The sequence below is a fragment of the Acomys minous genome (genome assembly GCF_964271855.1).
Source record: "Acomys minous genome assembly, chromosome: 10".
Classification (NCBI taxonomy): Eukaryota; Metazoa; Chordata; class Mammalia; order Rodentia; family Muridae; genus Acomys; species Acomys minous.
The window spans coordinates 93455212-93472507 of record NC_140491.1 but is presented as its reverse complement, the minus strand read 5'-3'; the positions used below and the strand labels follow the sequence as shown (position 1 = coordinate 93472507).

The following is a 17296-nucleotide window of genomic DNA, read 5'->3' as shown; positions in this document are numbered from 1 at the left end:
TTTCAAAAGCCCACGCCATTCTAACTAGTGTTCTTTGCCCTGTGCTTGTGGCTTGGGTGTAAGCTCTCAGCTCCTACTCCAGTGCCATGCTTGCCTGCCTGCCCATGCTTCCTGCCATGATGGTCATGGGTTCTAATGCCCAGGAACAGAGAGCCCCAAATGAAATGCCTTAATTTATAGAGTGCTTTGACCATGGTGTCTCTTCTCAGTAATAGAAAGAGTAACCAAGGCCCTGTCCAAATCCGTCTTTCAGGCTATTCCCTGTTTCCTAACTATGTGAGCATATTTTTGGTAACAAATTTCTGGTTTGGGTTTATAATATTTACCCTACTACCCAACTCTAATTATAAAGTTATAAACACAAATGTGCATTCACATATTTTACAGAGAATCTTTATCTATAGAAGAACCGCTTAAATTACTTTTCTAGCTTTATAAGAAAACTGTGCGCATTTCCACTGATGTTTTGACACAGGCTGTGGAACGATGACTTCACGGGTGCTACCTGCTGTACTTATCCCTCCCTACTTACTTTTGTCTGTGTGCTGAGAGCATTGAATACCTCTCAGAAGGATCACACTGTATATCAATACCCTATAATCAGTCATGCTACAATGCTATATGTACAGTTCATGCTACAAAACTGAGAATTTATACTAGTTAAACATGTTCCTATTTTTCGCTGAGCTTCTGGGAAGCACCATTCAACACTCCTTTTCTAAGTTTCTGTCTTAGATCCCATATGTGAGATCATGCAGCATTAATCTGATATCTTCTGCCTTGTTGCACCCAGAATAATGTTTCTGAAATTCATTCGTGCTGCTATGAATGGTAAGACCTCCTTGTTTTTTAAATCATAATAATATGTCGTTGCTACATTTTCTTTACTCATTCATATGGTGATGGATTCTTAGGTTAATTCTAGGTAGACTTGGAAAGAACCTGAGGTTGCAGGTATTTTTTTGAAAAGCTATTTTTATTTATTTTAAAGATTAACACCCAGAAATGCAGTTATTGGGTTATAATTCTATTTATTTTTCTCAGGAACCTACATAGCATTTTCCACTACTAATCTACTACTTTTCATTTCTACGAACACTGCACATGCATCCTTTTTTCCCCACATCTCATTTATTTTAGTAACAACTTTTCTAACAGGTATGAGAAAATATCTAATTATTTTATGTTTTCTAATATCTAATTATTTAGATACTTAGGTTTACATTGTGCTTTTTTATGTTAGTAATATTGAACGATATCTTAAGTATCTTTTGGCCATTTGGCAATCTTCTTTTAAGATATATCTCTATTGGTCCTTTGCCTATGGACTCAATGGGGTTATTTGTATATTGTTGTTGAGTAGTTTGAATGCTTTGTTTTAGAAAAGGACTAACTGCTTTTAATTTTAAAAAGGAACCTGTTTTGAGACAAGTAAGGATGAACAGAGGTGGAAGGAAGCAGTGTTAAGTGTTTATACCTGATGATTTCTGATCTTTAAAAAAATTCTTTCTTCTTTCTTTTGTTCCTTTCTTTGTTCCTTCCCTCCTTCCTTCCTTCTCTCCTTCCTTCCTTTATTTTTTCTTTTCTTTTCTTTCTTTTTTTTTTTGAGAATAAGGTAGACTAATTATAGACAGTGAAGAATTAGGAGTTGGTGATATCAAAAGACAAGGTTACAGTCAAATATAAAGATTGAATTGGCTTTTATTAATGATTCATAAATTGATACAGTATTTCTTCTGACAATTCAGGAAAGGTGCATGTGATGCTCTCCTTGGTTGTTACCTTGACTCTATCTGTAGCTCCCTAAAAGCCAAATGACTAGTTTGAGGGAAAAAATAGTTACTTTTAGCTTCTGTCGTCTGGGTGTAATGGGCATTATAGCAGGAACACCTCTCCCCATTTTGCCTGGCTATGCCTGGACACACAACCTTATTATTAACAACTACCTACTTAGAGATATTTTATTAATTAAATCATTTGAAATGGAAAGATCTGCTTTTAGTCCAGATCTTTTGAGATGGGAATATACAGCTTTAATCTGGGCCACATCTTCTGCTGGAATCCTAGGACACAGAAGGTGGGAAATTTCTCTCCTTGCCCACTTTCTTTCACTCTCACTCTCACTCTCACTCTCACTCTCACTCTCACTCTCACTCTCACTCTCACTCTCACTCTTACTCTTACTCTCAAGCCCATCCATTCACTGACATTAAAGCCTACTTGTACATCTTAGGTGGAGCAAATAGATATGATTCTATAGAAAGATAAAGTAGGATAGTTAGATAAGGTCTTCAAAAACCTCAGAGACATGCAGAATATGCCATTTTAAATGTTTTTATTATTTTAAAGGTTCATTGACAATGGGACAGGTTAACTCCTGGCAACACTTGGCCTACCTCAAAGAGGATGATGAGCATCAAAGAAGCTTCTTATGGAGATGGATTCAAATGTGGCAAGCAAGGCACTGGGCAAAATATCCTCATTTCTACCACAGACAGAATTCTGCCTAAAAAAGGACAAGCTTGGATGTAGGCAGAGTTGATGGCCCGACTCTGCCAAGACAGGGTAAGCAAGTCCTCAATAGTTCCTGCTTCACAAATATATCTGTCAGATATATTGGGCCAGAAAGCTTAAGAAGATGCTCCAACATTATAGTTTGGGAGACTATTCAGGTAGCAAACTGTCTCTGTCATCTCATTTGGGAAGCTACTAACTTGCACTCCCAGCATACTCAGGTAATCAAGTTTATTCTTTATCAAGTCTCTGATGAAGTTGAAGACCAAGTAGCTTAGTTTTACAATGACACTTAGTTATTTATGGGCAAAGATGTTTTTAGGTCTAGATAGGTATTCTAAGTTGATAATAACAATATGTGATGGAGATTGATTTACATTCAGAAATTTGGACGCATGAAGATAGGAAAGATGTTCTCTTCAAGACTGTCAAATACAAATAGCCAAAACACTAAGAATGTAACATTTATATAATTCCTGATTGCGCCATGGTTCTTCTTGCTGTTGATAATCTATTGTATATATGTGTAATAATAGAAATGTGTATATGAAAAAATAAAAATGTCTACTTCTTTAAGATTTCAGTACATATGAAGATCAACTGAGACATCCAGCCTTGTGGACTGAAAAACTACTGGATTTGTGGACCTTCTTTTGGCAGACAGCCATTATTGGACTAACTGGACGATGGCCATTATAATAAATTCTTCACCCCTCCTTGCATCACTGCACATACACACCCACACACACACCAGTCCCATCCCCACACACATGCACACACACATGCACACATGCACACGTGCACACAGACACACACACACATACACACACACACATTGTGTAAATTGTGCTTCCCTAGAGAACCCTGATGAATAGTGTTTCAATGGGCATGGCAGAATAGTGCATTTTATAAGAGAGTTTGAGCAGGTACAAACAAATACTTCCATGCCAATAGCATGCAGATTAGCAGAGGAGTGATCCTTGGACTATATTTTCAGGGTTCTTGATTACTCAGGCTGAATCTCGCATGTTGGAAATTTGCCTGTTCCAATTGGTAAAATGCCCCCACAGGCTTACATACACGACAATCTGATGAGCAGGTTTTCTCTACTAAAGTTTCTTCTTCTCAGATGACTGCACCATGAATCAGGTTGACAAAAATGCTACCAATACAACCTGCAACAAGAGAGAAGCAAGTATTAAGTAAAAATCAAGCTGAGAGGCAAAAAGAAGACGTTGACCTTCAGTTTGCAGGGTTTTTTTTTTCATGATCTTCATTTGTTTAGATTTTTACATATGCATAGAGGTATTGAGCTTTTCTGTAGTGAAGTGCCTGACTGTTTTCTCTCACCCTTGGGAGGTAAGAAAGATCCACTCAGAGATGAACACACATGACGAAGAATGTTCACAATCCTCTTAGTGAGCTAAGCAATTGAAGGACAGCTCTAAAGCACTCCTCTTATTTCTGAGGGATGAAATAAGCCTATAGAGGAGTGGATTAATGGACTGAACTGTTGCCCGGCAAAGAGGGAGTACTTGAAAGGCACAGATGAGTTTCCAACATGTAACTTTCATGTATGCATGTGACTGTGTGTGCATATTTTTATATAAATATTAACCTTCTGTGGTTAGTGCTTGGGTATATGAATTCATCTTTCTATGTATGTGTGGAGTTCACAGAGAGCCCACACACACAAGACATGCTGACTATACACACACACACATACACACACACACATACACACACACACACACACACACACACATTATATATATATAATACCTACATAATATGTGTGTGTGAAATATTATGACCAAAGTGGCATTGGTCATGCAGCCAGGCATATTGCCGTTTAGAAAAGAGATCATATGTTCCACATATGTTTATTTAGGGTAAGGGAGGACTCAGGGGCAACACAACCACTTTAGAATTTTAGAGGGATCGCATGTGGGAGGACTTAACTCATTCCATATGGTTCCAGAGGGTGGAACAGAGGCTGAGCCATAGCAGATGTCTGATCTAAATGAGATGCCTTTCTGACAATTAGTACAAAACAAAAGAGATGTGGATTCCTTCTAAAAGTAGCTGATGATCTGCCTGCTCTTGGAAGTGACATGCGACAGAAGATGATCAGCCATCTGTCACAGAAATTGTAGGGTGGGGGTGGGACATTCTTCAATTTGGTGAGGTTTGGACTAACCCAGCAAATAGAAAACCTCCCCGTCTCCATTCAGAAATGCAGCAATGCTCTAAACCATATAAACTAGTGTTCAGGCAGGATGTGCAGGATGATAGTATTGCTTTATACATCCATCCCATTTACTCATAAAGATGTAGCTTGAGGTAAAAAGTGAAGCTGACATCGCATCTTAGGACATTTTCATGGTACATAATAGTGACAAAGCACATGCAGGGCCATCCCAGGCCTTTTGAGCTTGCCTCTTGCAATGCGCTGACTCAGAAATAGCTCATCAGGCCGCACGACCTGTTCTTCCCATGCTCTCTTTTGCTTCAGCTTCCCCCACTTCTTTATCTCATATTTAATTCTTGTTTAATATTCTCTTTTCTTTTGCTTTTCCTTATCCTGTCTTTTGTGTATAAGGACCAGAATAAAACAACATTTGTCAAGAAGCTAAAGGGTAGGCTGAAAAAAAAAACCCACCATAATTCAATCCTTGGCTATATAGATTAGTCAAACACAGTTGCTGATGTGCATGTTTGCATGTATACACCTTCAATTGAATGGTATACTGCCTGTGAAGTCTGGTTTGAGGTGTTTTTAACATGGCCAATTGCATTCACAACAGAAATTTGGAAATGCTGGGGTTTGGGACCAGTCTTGGTTGCCATTATACCTGGGTGCTGCTGGAAACATTAAGAGGAGAGGAGAAGGGGTTTTTCAGTGCCTTGCAAAGTGCTGGTCAATCACACTCATATCACGTCCACCCAGATAACAGCAAAACCCCAGCGCACAGCTGGGGGTGGAGTATGGAGATGAGCTCTGTGCTTCCGAGGGTCCCCATTTTGGCAGTGTGATTTGAATAAGCACTGTAACCTTTGTGCAAGAAGGAGTTAAGGGAGTTGCCCACCTTACGGTGTCACAGAGAAAAATGGCTTCACACAGGACAGTGCTTAGAGAACACACACATGAGCAGACACATATGGTGCTCAACACATGTTGGCAACGGTTTTGATTTTTCTGACATTATTGGACATAAGATGGTTTAGATTAATCTCTCAGGTTGAGTGCAAAGCCTCTTCTCTACTCCCAAGAGTATATGGGAGAATAATATGTAAAATAATAATTACCAAATAATAATAATTACCAAAAACGTATGGCACAGTGACCCTTGAAGTTATAAAGGTGCTGTGCAGTACCACTATTGACACAAGTATGCACTGACATCAGCAAGATTAAATTCATCTAATGTTCTCTCTCATCTCTGCTTGTATATGCAAATAGATACCCAATCCTTTCCCCAATCCTCACACTCTTGATACAGATATGTGCTTATGCAGATTGTCAGAGTGAACACAACTACATCAACCATTCATGAGGAGCTATGGAAATTAAGATGGGTCTCCGGTCTTGCTCATACACTGATAGAGTGACAAAGCACATGAATATCTTTTCATTTTTGCAGATTGACTTGGGAGGCAGCTTAAGATTGTGTGATGTTGTAAAGTCACAGTTTGAGATGGTAATGATTATCCTGTGAGGAAGCAAGTCTGTAAGGCACATTTGATTAAGCGGAGTCTGTTAAAAGAGGGCAATCCCATAAAAATTTCTTTTAGAACAAAATCCCTAACATCAGTTTGTTTACTTTTCATTTTTAATTTGTTTTATGAAAACAGAGTTGAGATTCTTCATAATTATGTGTGCTTTGGTTTGATGACAATTTCTCAATTGATTTCCCCCATCTGTTTAAATAATTTCCCCTTCCTATTTGACCAGCTCATTTGGAAGGAAACACAGTACATATGCAAGATGAGAACTGAACTATACAATTCTTTCATGTTATGATTATTACATTTTTTGGTAACTGTATGTTGAGAAGTGTAAAACTTTTTGTATAGCTCATGGTGCATTCGTTGATCAATCTTTACCACACATAACTCTTGTGCTGAATTGACCTCATAGAGCATACACAGAAAGAAACACACACACACACACACACACACACACACACACACACACACACACACACACCATGTGCCAGCTATGGGCTTAATATTTCTACAAGTTAGAAATGGGCAGTTTGCATTCATCTTATGTGTTGCATATAAGAGAGTATCCATATTTTTAAATTAGTTTTTAGAAAACTGGAATCAGTACTCACAAGTTCTATGGAGAGGAGGGAAGTATCATAATTTATTAAAATATTATCTCTCAACACAACACTCTAGTGAAAGGTGCTGCTAGCAGGGGCAGATGTGATCACTGAAGATGAGGAGAGCGTATTTGCCTGCCTCTGGTACACAGTAGTTAATTATAGAGTGCTAGGTAGAAATTAATGGTGGTTATTATTATATTTGAGCCAAAAATTTTGACAAATGAGTTTTGTGAAGTATTGCAATTTGTCTTTTTTTAAAAAGGGACTCAAGATTAAGCTCAGTGATTTGCTGTCTAATAAATAGATAGACCCTTACCATCATCACATAGGAAAATACTACCCAAGTGACTGAAATATGTCCAATGCTTCTGTGGTGATTTAAATAAGAAACAACCCTCACAGGCTCAGATATTTGAACATTCATTTTTTCAGTTGGTGCTGTTGTTTGGAGAGGAATAGGTGGTAGATTCCTGGAAGAACTTCATCCCTTGAGGTAGGCTTTGAGATAATATAACCTCAGGGCACTTTCAGCTCATTCGCCCTGCTTTGTGCTTGTGACTGAGATGTGGCTTTTCATTCGCCATCCCTGCCACCATGCCTGCCATTTGCTGACATGTGTCCCTGTCATGATGTACTCTAATCCCTCAAGAGTCATAAGCCAAAATAAACCACGTTTTCCATAAGCTGCTTCCTGTCTGTGTCTTCCATCACAGCCATTAAAAGTAACTAACACAACTTCCTCATATGCATAGGCTTGAAATGTGCTTCAAGGTTTTCCGTGAGTGACTCATCTTATTTTGTGACTTGACTATAGGCAACCAATGAGCTTGAAGTGTAAGTGTGCTCCCAGAGAAAATTTTCATAGAGAAACAGAAGAAATCATACCTACGAAGGCATATTCACCTATACTTCTAGTCTGAGATCTGAGCACTAGAAAGGCTGAGACAGGAGAGGTATTAATTTCAGGTAATAAGAACTTGTCAGCAAGGAAGAGGAGAATAAAGTTGAGGAGCCAAACTAAAGTACAAAAGTAAATTATAAAGTAGGCTGTGTTGTATGTGTACTATTCCAGAAACATGGGTGAACACATTTTTGTGTTTCCATAATATGAGAAATTATTGAATAACTATAAATTTACAAGCTTTAAAGGTTTTAATGATAGAAATTTATTACAGAATCCCACGTACCTTGGTAGCCTGGCTGAGGCAAATGCAGCTTCTTTAACTCCAACTTTCTAGTATTAGCTTTCTTATCAAACATCATAAAGTAGATATAACCATTACACACACACACACACACACACACACACACACACACACACACACACACGTGTGTGGTATACAGGTTTAGAATGAATACAGGTTAAAGGTTTCAGCAGTGGGCTGAGAGAATCTGGAATGATGAGATAAGAAACCAGACACGTGGTGTGTGGGAGAAGATGCTGCAGCTTCTGGAGTCTGGTTTTCAGGGTGAAACTACATAGTTCAGCTGCTAGGGCGAAGGACCAAATGATAGTCTGAGAACAGTAAATGTCTCTGGGAAGATCCAGAAAAGATGTGTGAATAGATGGATCAACAGCGAGTCAAGAAGTCTGCATCACCAACAGAGATCAAACTAAGCCGTAGTTCCAGGCACAGCCAGGGAATCCTCTGCTTGTTCATCCTTGATACACTCACCAGGTAGCAGATGATATGTTGGTGTGGGGTCTTGCTAATCCAGTGCTGTATCACCATCATCATGGGATTCGCTGAGGGACTTATACTTTTTCTTTGGTCTGGTGTGTCCAACAAGCTCTTGGGCCTGGTGTCACTGACATTTTAATATGCCCATGTATCCTTATAGTCCTGGTTCACCCCTACAGTCTCAATGAACTTATGGGGTGGCTCTCTTTCTATTCCCAGTATTAAGTCATTTATGAATATGTGCTTTATTCTTCAAATATTTAGAAGGGTCTATTGCATTTGAAGAATGTAACAAGAATAATACGACTTAAATTCAAGTTTCTTGGACTAGTAAGATAGCATTATGGACACGTAAGTGATAAATGTTAGGGAGAGCTTTAGGCCATAGGTAGCAGACGTTCACAGAAGGATACCTGTTTGTGTTGGATTGGTCAAAGGAAATGGCCTTACAGATGAGTAATAAAGACTGAATAACAATCTAGAAAGTCAAGGGGGATTACTTAATGCTAGTCTGAAGAAACAATGTGCAAAGGCTCAGAGCATGGGAGTGTGGTACACGTGACAGGCCACAGAAATAGGAAGTAAATCTGGAGGATTAAGTATGGGCCAGGTCATGTCATTATTTAGAGAGCATACTAATAAGCAAAAGGAGACACCCAACAATTTCTTTTTAAAATTTAATTAATTTATTTGTATTACATCTCAATTGTTATCCCATGCCTTGTATCCTTCTGTTCCTCCCTCCTTCCTACTTTCACCCTATTCCCCTGTCCCACAGACAGAGGGGGACCTCCTCCTGCACTATATGGTCATAGGCTATCAAGTCTCATCTTGGTAGCCTGCCTATTCTTTCTTTGAGTGTCACCAGGCTTCCCAACCATGGGGAATTAGTTAAATATGGGACACCAGAGTTCATGTTTGAGTCAGTCCCCACTCTCCACTCAACTATGGAGAATGTCTTGTCCATTGGCTAGATCTGAGAAGGGGTTCAATGTTTACTGCAAGTGTTGTCCTTGGTTGGTGCAGTAGTTTGAGCAGAACCCCTGAGCCGAGATCTGTCTTCCATGTTGTTCTTCTTGTAGGTTTCTAGGGCCCTCTGGATCCTTCTATTTCCCCATTCTCCCATACTTCTGTCACCTAGAGTCCCAATAGGATAACCTCACAACTATCCCAATCTCCTGGTAAGTGAAGACTTTCCAGGGACATGCCTCTTGGGCTAGTGTCCAATTATAAGTGAGTATATGCCATGTGAGTGTTTCTGCTTCTGGGTTAACTCACTCATTATGATAAATTCTAGTTCCATCCATTCGTTCACAAATTTTAGGATTTCCTTGTGTTTTATAGCTGAGTAGTATGCCATAGTGTAAATGTACCACAGTTTCTTTATCCATTTTTTGACTGGGGGACATTTAGGTTGTTTCCAGGTTCTGGATATTATGAATATAGCCTCGCTGAACATAGTTGAGCATATGTCCTTGTTATGTGGTGGAGCATCTTCTGGGTATATTCCAAGGAGTGGAAAAGCTGGGCATAGGCCTAAGAATAACTAGATAGAAATGCTCTGGGCTCAGCCCAAGCCATGTATTCATAAAACTTGAGTACAGTTCTCATCTCATCTCATAATCTGAGGAAATAAAAACAACATCTACAACTTCCAAACTATCTTTAACATCTTTTTACTCTTCTTTTTCCTTCTTTCTTTCTTTTAGAAAGAGATCATTGAGATGAAAGGAAAAGGCAATACTTTCTCTAATAAATAATTTGGTTTTTGCTTTTTTGTTTGAGTTCAGTGTGGCATCAAACTCAGAGCAATCCTCTTGCGTCACCCTCCTAAGAGCTGGATTATAGGTAAAGACCATCACACGCAGATTTTAAAGGAGTCTTTAGTGTTGAAAGGGGTGGAAAGCATCAACGCAGAGGATTCGGGTTTCTTCTAGAACCTCAGCTCAAGGACTTTGATAAGTTGAATACTTACTTTGCTACAATTCAATTTGTTTGACTGTCATTCCCCCTTAATCTCTAATTCTGTTCATTTGAATCATTTCTTTCTCTTTCAGTTAATTGGGCCAATAATATATCCATCCTATTTTCCTTCTCAAAGAACCAGCTGTAAGATTTGTTGATTATTTGTATAATTTTCTTTGTTTCTAGTTCATTAATTTCTGCTCTTATTTTTATTATTTCTTCTGTCTGATGGATTTTGGTTTGTTTTAAAGCTCAGGAAGACTTAAAAAGACCTAAAAAATGGCCACACCAATTGACATGGCAATGTAAGTAATGGATTCTATCTTCAGAGCTTCAGTCTTAGAAGAAAAACTACAGGCAACTGAGGGTTGCTTGAAGAATGAAAATTAGTCTTCTCCAGGGATGAACCTCTCATAGGTTAGCTAATCCTAACAGGTCACAACTAGATACCTATAAACAACACTAAATGATCTCAGTGCATTGTAATTATAAACCTATACATATATACATAATAATTATAAATTAAAAATAAGAAGTCATGATTTTTGAGGGGTGGGAGACACACAGGAGGAAATGGAGGCAAGAGAAGGAGAAACAGTACTTGAATGACATTTTCAAATAAAATATATCTTTTCAAAGTCAAATGTTTTCTTTCTTTTTAATTTCTGAAGTGGCTAGATTTCCATGCCTTGCTTAAAGAAGTTACCAAACCATACTAAGATGGACATATCCACAATCTCTGCTCCATTCTAATGTGTTCACAGTGTCACTTGTGATATGAATTTTTATTAACTTAACCACAATTCAAATTCTTTTTCACTTTCACACATTTCAGATGCAATACTTACTTTCTCAACCATGATCTTATATATTATTGCCAGAGAATGTTCTTTGAGGGCTTTCATCGCATCAACCAGAGGCACCAATCACTGCATTAATGATTAAAGTCCGTGCTCTTGGATTTGCTTTGCATGTTCATAAGCAAACAGTATTTAGCTGCCTCAGCTTGGTTGTCACTCTTCCATGCTTCCTTGACCTGTGCTTTCTCATCATCTCCTCAAGTTGATGTGCATCACTATGTTCTGTCAAGCCACACCGATCATGCCTTTAGTGACTAGAATAATATAAGATCTTGTTCTCGACTTAAGGCTAGTCTCAACTGTATCATGGTGAGTGGAGTTGCATGGGAGGACAGTGTCAAGACTATTTGTGATTGACAATTTTGCTCTGATTGCATGCTCTCATTTGCAGCAAAAAAAAATCTTTACATTTACATCAATACCTATGCTACATTTTAAGTCTTTTGGACACATGGTCCTCCTTGCTGTCAGATAATTTATGCTCTAGGCCAGTGGGTCTCAACTTTCCTAATGCCGAGACCCTTTAATACAGTTCCTCATGTTTGGGTAACTCCAATCATACAATTACTTTTGTTGTTACTACACAACTGTAATTTTGCTCCTGTTGTGAACTGTAATGTAAATATCTGTGCCTTCTAATGGTCTTAGGTGACCCCATGTGAGAGGGGTTATGATCTACAGGTTGAGAACCACTGCCCTTGGGATCAGCATACCCAGTGAAGATCATCAAACTCCTTGATGTACGAGATTTGTTATCATTTTGTCGTTCCCTTTGGTTGATATAAAACATCAGGTCACCACTTTCACCATTAGCCATAGGAGCTTCCTGCCTCTTTCTGAAGGGTCTCTAATTCAAAGGATAATCTACTTTTTAAATTAGAAACCTTTCATTTTGTAAGTGTATTTTACAGCTTATCGTATTTCACAGTTATACTGGTGTGGCCTGAACTAACTGACATGTGCATGGGAAAGGTGACTTTCTCCTGGAGGGATGACATTCTGTCCAAACAATCAGGGATATGTGTGCCTGTGAAGGTGCTTTGTCAATACGACTTGCAGTGGGAATGTTTGGCCACAGCAATATAAATAACTTTTAGGGTTCAGGCCAAGAGTACATAGTTTAACAGTATAGAAAGATGTCTTGGAAGACCTATAGGAAACCACTGATGGTGAGCCAAACAGATGACATCAGAAAGCTCTCTGGCTGACGGCCATAGTTTCTCTTTTAAATTTTTGTTTAATTGTGTTTATTTTAATTGGAAGACAAATACCAGACTTCATAATGTCATTTCAAAAACAAATTGCTATCCATTGTTTATCTTCCTTTTCTTCCCTTGTGCATTCCAGCTTCCATGTCACACACATCCCACTGCCCTCCATCTCCCTGCTAACAACTCTTGTTTTTGCTCCTGGTTTCATATCTAGATTCATAACTCATAGCCAATCTCACATCTCTTCTCACAGATATACCACCATTAGAATTAAGATTCTCATACAAAAGGGAAAACAATTTTTTTAAACCAGTTAAGCCAGTTTATTAAAATAGCTGACTTAGGCGTCTGCAATGGTGACTTCAACTTCCATTCCTGATTCAATACTGATGGAAGTAATCTGCTTAACAATCTCAGAAGGACTGTGTAAGTCAATAAGTCGCTTGTGGATTCTCATCTGGAAACGATCCCAAGTCTGGGAACCTTCACTGCAAGGAGTTTTTCTTGTAGTGATTCTCAGTGTCTTGGTGGGCATGCGCACCGGTCCTTTCACTTTCAAATTTCTTCTCCTTTGCACCTCTAATCAAGTCAGTACACACCTTCTCCAGCGACTTTCTGTTGTGGCTGGTGAGCGTGATTAGAATTCGGTGACTGGCTACCTCGGGGTCCACAGGCGTCTTTCTGGTATCTTTAAAGGACGTGGCTGCTGCGGCGGCGTGGTTTCCTGACAGACTTGTTCCTCAGCAGGAGCAAACAGTGGTAAGTAAGCACGGGAGCAGAGTGACGAGATCTCCCCTGCATGCACCACTGCGTCTCAGAAAAAGCAGGAAAACAATTTTTATCTTTGTAAGTCTGAGTCACCTCACTTAACACTTCTTTGATTCATTCATCTCCCCCCAAATATCATAACTTTATTTTTCTTAACAACTAGTGTGTTTATGTTGTGTATATATGCCAAATTTGCATTATCTGTCCTGTTGATGGGTATATATACTAGATCCATTATTCTTCTATAAACATAAATGGATATACTCAAAGGATAAAAAGTCTTCAAAGTATAGGAGTGGTATATTTGGGTCATATGGTGCAACCACACCAACCATGAGTAAGAAAGGCTTCCTTTTACCCAACGTTTTCTCCAGCATTTTTGCTATTTGTTTTCTTGATCTTAGTCATTCTGACTGGGATGAGATCATTAGGAAATACTCTGAGAACTCCTATCTCAAAAGGCTGGAAGTCAGGGATGAAATGAATCGTGATCTAACTTAATCGAAGTAAGATGATATAAGTAATTTAGACAGCAGCATAACAAGCAATGGCATTGAAGGAGCAGTTAGAATTTCCTTACAAAGGAAATCCATGAACCAGATGAAGACAACATTTCTCAAACTGTTGAATGGAATCAAAAGGGACAGGGTATTCATTTCATGAGTCCAGTGTAATCCAGGTGCTCAACCTGGGTAAAGAGACAATAGTCAAACTCTGGACCAATTTTCCTCATAAACAGAGACAAAAAGATTCTTAGGTGTGTAAGATTGGATTCCAGAACACATTAAAAAGATCATTCTCAATTGGAATTCATCTAAAAAAAAACAAGGTTGAGCTGGGCATGGTGGTACACACCTTTTATCCCAGCACTTAGGGAGGCAGAGGCAAGCAGATCTCTGAGAGTTTGAGGCCAGTCCGGTCTACAAAGTGAATCCAGGACAACCAATGCTACACAGAGAAACCCTTTCTCAAAAACAAACAAACAAACAAACAAACAAACAAACAAGGTTGGTTCAACATAAATCAATCAGTGTAATTCAATGTATTAATATACTTTTAAAATATTTTATTAAATATTTTTTAATTTTTACATATACATTTATAATACATATACAATAAACTACCTACAGCAAGAACCATGAAATAATCAGGAATTATATAAATGTTATGTTCTTACTGTTTTGGCTATTTATATTTGGCAGCCTTGAAGAACATATCTTTCCTATCTTGGTGAGTCTAAAATTTTGAATGTAAATCAATATCTATCATATCTCATCATCATCACCTTAAGACATTTATCTAGACCTAAAAACATCTTAGCTCCTAAACAACTAAGCTTAATTGTAAAACTAAACTATCTGATATTCAACCTCCATCAAAGGCTTGAGAAGGAATAAAATTAATTACCTTGTATGTAGGACGTGCAGGTTAGCTGGTTCCCAAAGGAGAAGATGACAGAGACAATTTGCTACCCAAGTAGTTACCCAAAACTCTCTATAACATTGGAGCATAATCTTCAGCCTTTTGGGCCAATGTATATGACAGACATATTTTTGAGGCATAAAATATTGAGAACTTGCTTACCCTGCATCCAACTTGCCCTTTCTAAGGCAGAATTCTGTGGTAGAAACAGGTTGCTTTCTTGGGCTATAGAGGGTTATATTCAATGGGAGTTGGTTATAAGTTGTTATTGGTCTCTAGAAAAAAAACAAGGTTGGGCTCAGGTATGTCTCTCTTTTTCTTTATCTTCCATTCTTAGATTTGGAGATAGGCATTGAAAAGAAAGAAGGGGGAATATAGAAGTATTAATAGACTTAAGGATAGAAATCACAGGACCATCTTGATAAATGCATTAACGTCACTTGACAAAGTTCAGTATGAACTCATAATAAAAACTCTGAAGAAATTAGGAACAGATGGAATGTATCATTATTTCTAAAAGCCTTTTCTATTCTAACTCTTTCAAAATAATTTTTATTACTCACTTTAAAATTTAACTGGAACTGTATTCAGAAGAACTTACAAAAATTAAAACACCACATACAAGAATTAACCAGCCCCAATGACCATACATTTCAATGGACTTCTATAAAGTGAGGATGCTTTACAATTACATATATTTATTTAGAGGTGTGTGTGTGTGTGTGTGTGTGTGTGTGTGTGTGTGTGTGCATACGCACATGCACTAATGTGGAAGAAGATCATCAGAGGACAACTTACAAGAGTTGCTATTCTCCTTTCACCATGTGGTCCCCAGGGATTTAACTTAAATATCTAGGATTAGTAGCAAGTGCCTTTCCTAGCTGAGTTGTATTACCAGTCCATGAAAATAATTTAAAATGAAAAGATAATGTCAATAATAATTACAATAAAAATCAAGACATTTTATGTAGGTAAAAGTCTCTAAAAATGTTTCTTCCTTCATCTTAACACAGAAATAACTACCTGGTTTGATACCAGGGTATTCAGGTGTTGTCCTGATCCCAACAGGACATGCTTCCTGTTCCCTGCTCCTATGCTTCCAACATTTGGTATGAATTTGGTATTACCATAGGGAACTCTTTTATACTCTTTCTAATTCTGAAGTTTTTCTTCCCTTTTTATCTGTTGTCATTTGCTTATTCGTTCATTCATATTTAGTGTCTTTTGGTATGATACTATGCTAAATTTGGGACCTCAAAACAGAATACTTCTTTGTCTTGGTTTTCTGAGAGTTTTTAACTATGGTGAACAGAGGCATATATAAGTCGATACATATCAAGGAAACTGGACAGGGGTACTACTAACGAAGGCAAGACGGCCAGTACAGAGTTTTACTTTTCTGATTACTCTTTTAAAAAGATAATTAATACAATATATTTTGATCTTATTTTGTTTTCTCCCCCCAACTCCTCTCATATTTTCTGTACCTCCCTATCCATCCAATGTCATGATCTATCAACCCCTCATCTCAGCCCTCTTATAGATGGAAGGTGCTTTTTCCTTGGAGTCATCCTCCACTGTTGGCTCTTAGAACTTTTCCACTCCTTCTGCATAGATATCCCAGTCTTGGAGAAGGAGGGTTTGATGAACACATTCCATTCATGTCAGAGTTCTTCTAATCTCTCACTCTTTACACATTGTCCAGTCTTTATTCCTACCTATGGAATGAAGCTTCTCTGATGATGCACCGATGGGTATAATAATGTTATTGAAGGTTATTTTACTTCTATGTTCCTTTAGCAGAATTATAGTAGTAAATTTTGCCCTAGGGGCTATGTCCTTTCTAGTCTCAGGTTATTAGCCTCTTCAGTGGTGTCACGTATGGGTTGCATCTCATGGAGCAGGCCTTAAATTCAATCAGAAAATAGTTGATTAGTCCTATATCATACTTATTAACAGCTGAATAACAAATTCATTAGTTGATGACTGATTGAATTTTCTGGCTAATTATGGATAGAGCAGCAATAAATATGGATAAGCAAGTACCTGTAGTAAGATGCAGAGTCCTTTGGCTACACACCCAAGAGTGATATAGCTGGATCTTGTGGTTGATCAGTTTTCACCGTTTTGAGAAACCCCCACATTAATTTCTATTGTCTATTTTACATGGAAACATGCAAACACATGACATCTAAAATAATCTTTAATAAAAAGGACTTTCAGGAGGTATAACCATCCCATATTTTAAGTTGCATTCCAGAGCTATAGTAATATAAACAGCATGCATTAGCGTAAAATAGGTGCATTGATCAATGGAATAGAGTTGAAGACCCAGGCATAATTCCACACATTCACGGAAAATTGATCTGTGACAAAGAAGAAAAAAAATATACACTGGAGATTGGACAGCACCTTCAACATTTGGTGCATGTCCAATTGAATACCTGCATGCAGAAGAATGAAAATAGGTCTGTATCTCTTAGCCTGCACAAAACTCAACTCCAAATGCATCAGGGACCTCCACATAAGACAAGATACCC

At 38.1% G+C, this 17296-nt stretch overlaps 1 pseudogene across 1 annotated transcript; it reads right to left on the bottom strand.

Moving 5' to 3' along the window:
- Window positions 1-12880: 12880 nt before the first annotated feature.
- On the bottom strand, window positions 12881-13711 carry LOC311607318 (small ribosomal subunit protein uS10-like; annotated as a pseudogene). The gene is made up of 2 exons: window positions 13693-13711; window positions 12881-13305 (listed from the first exon to the last, which is right to left on the bottom strand). The product of its transcript is annotated as a small ribosomal subunit protein uS10-like (transcript).
- Between the last annotated feature and the right edge of the window lie 3585 nt (window positions 13712-17296).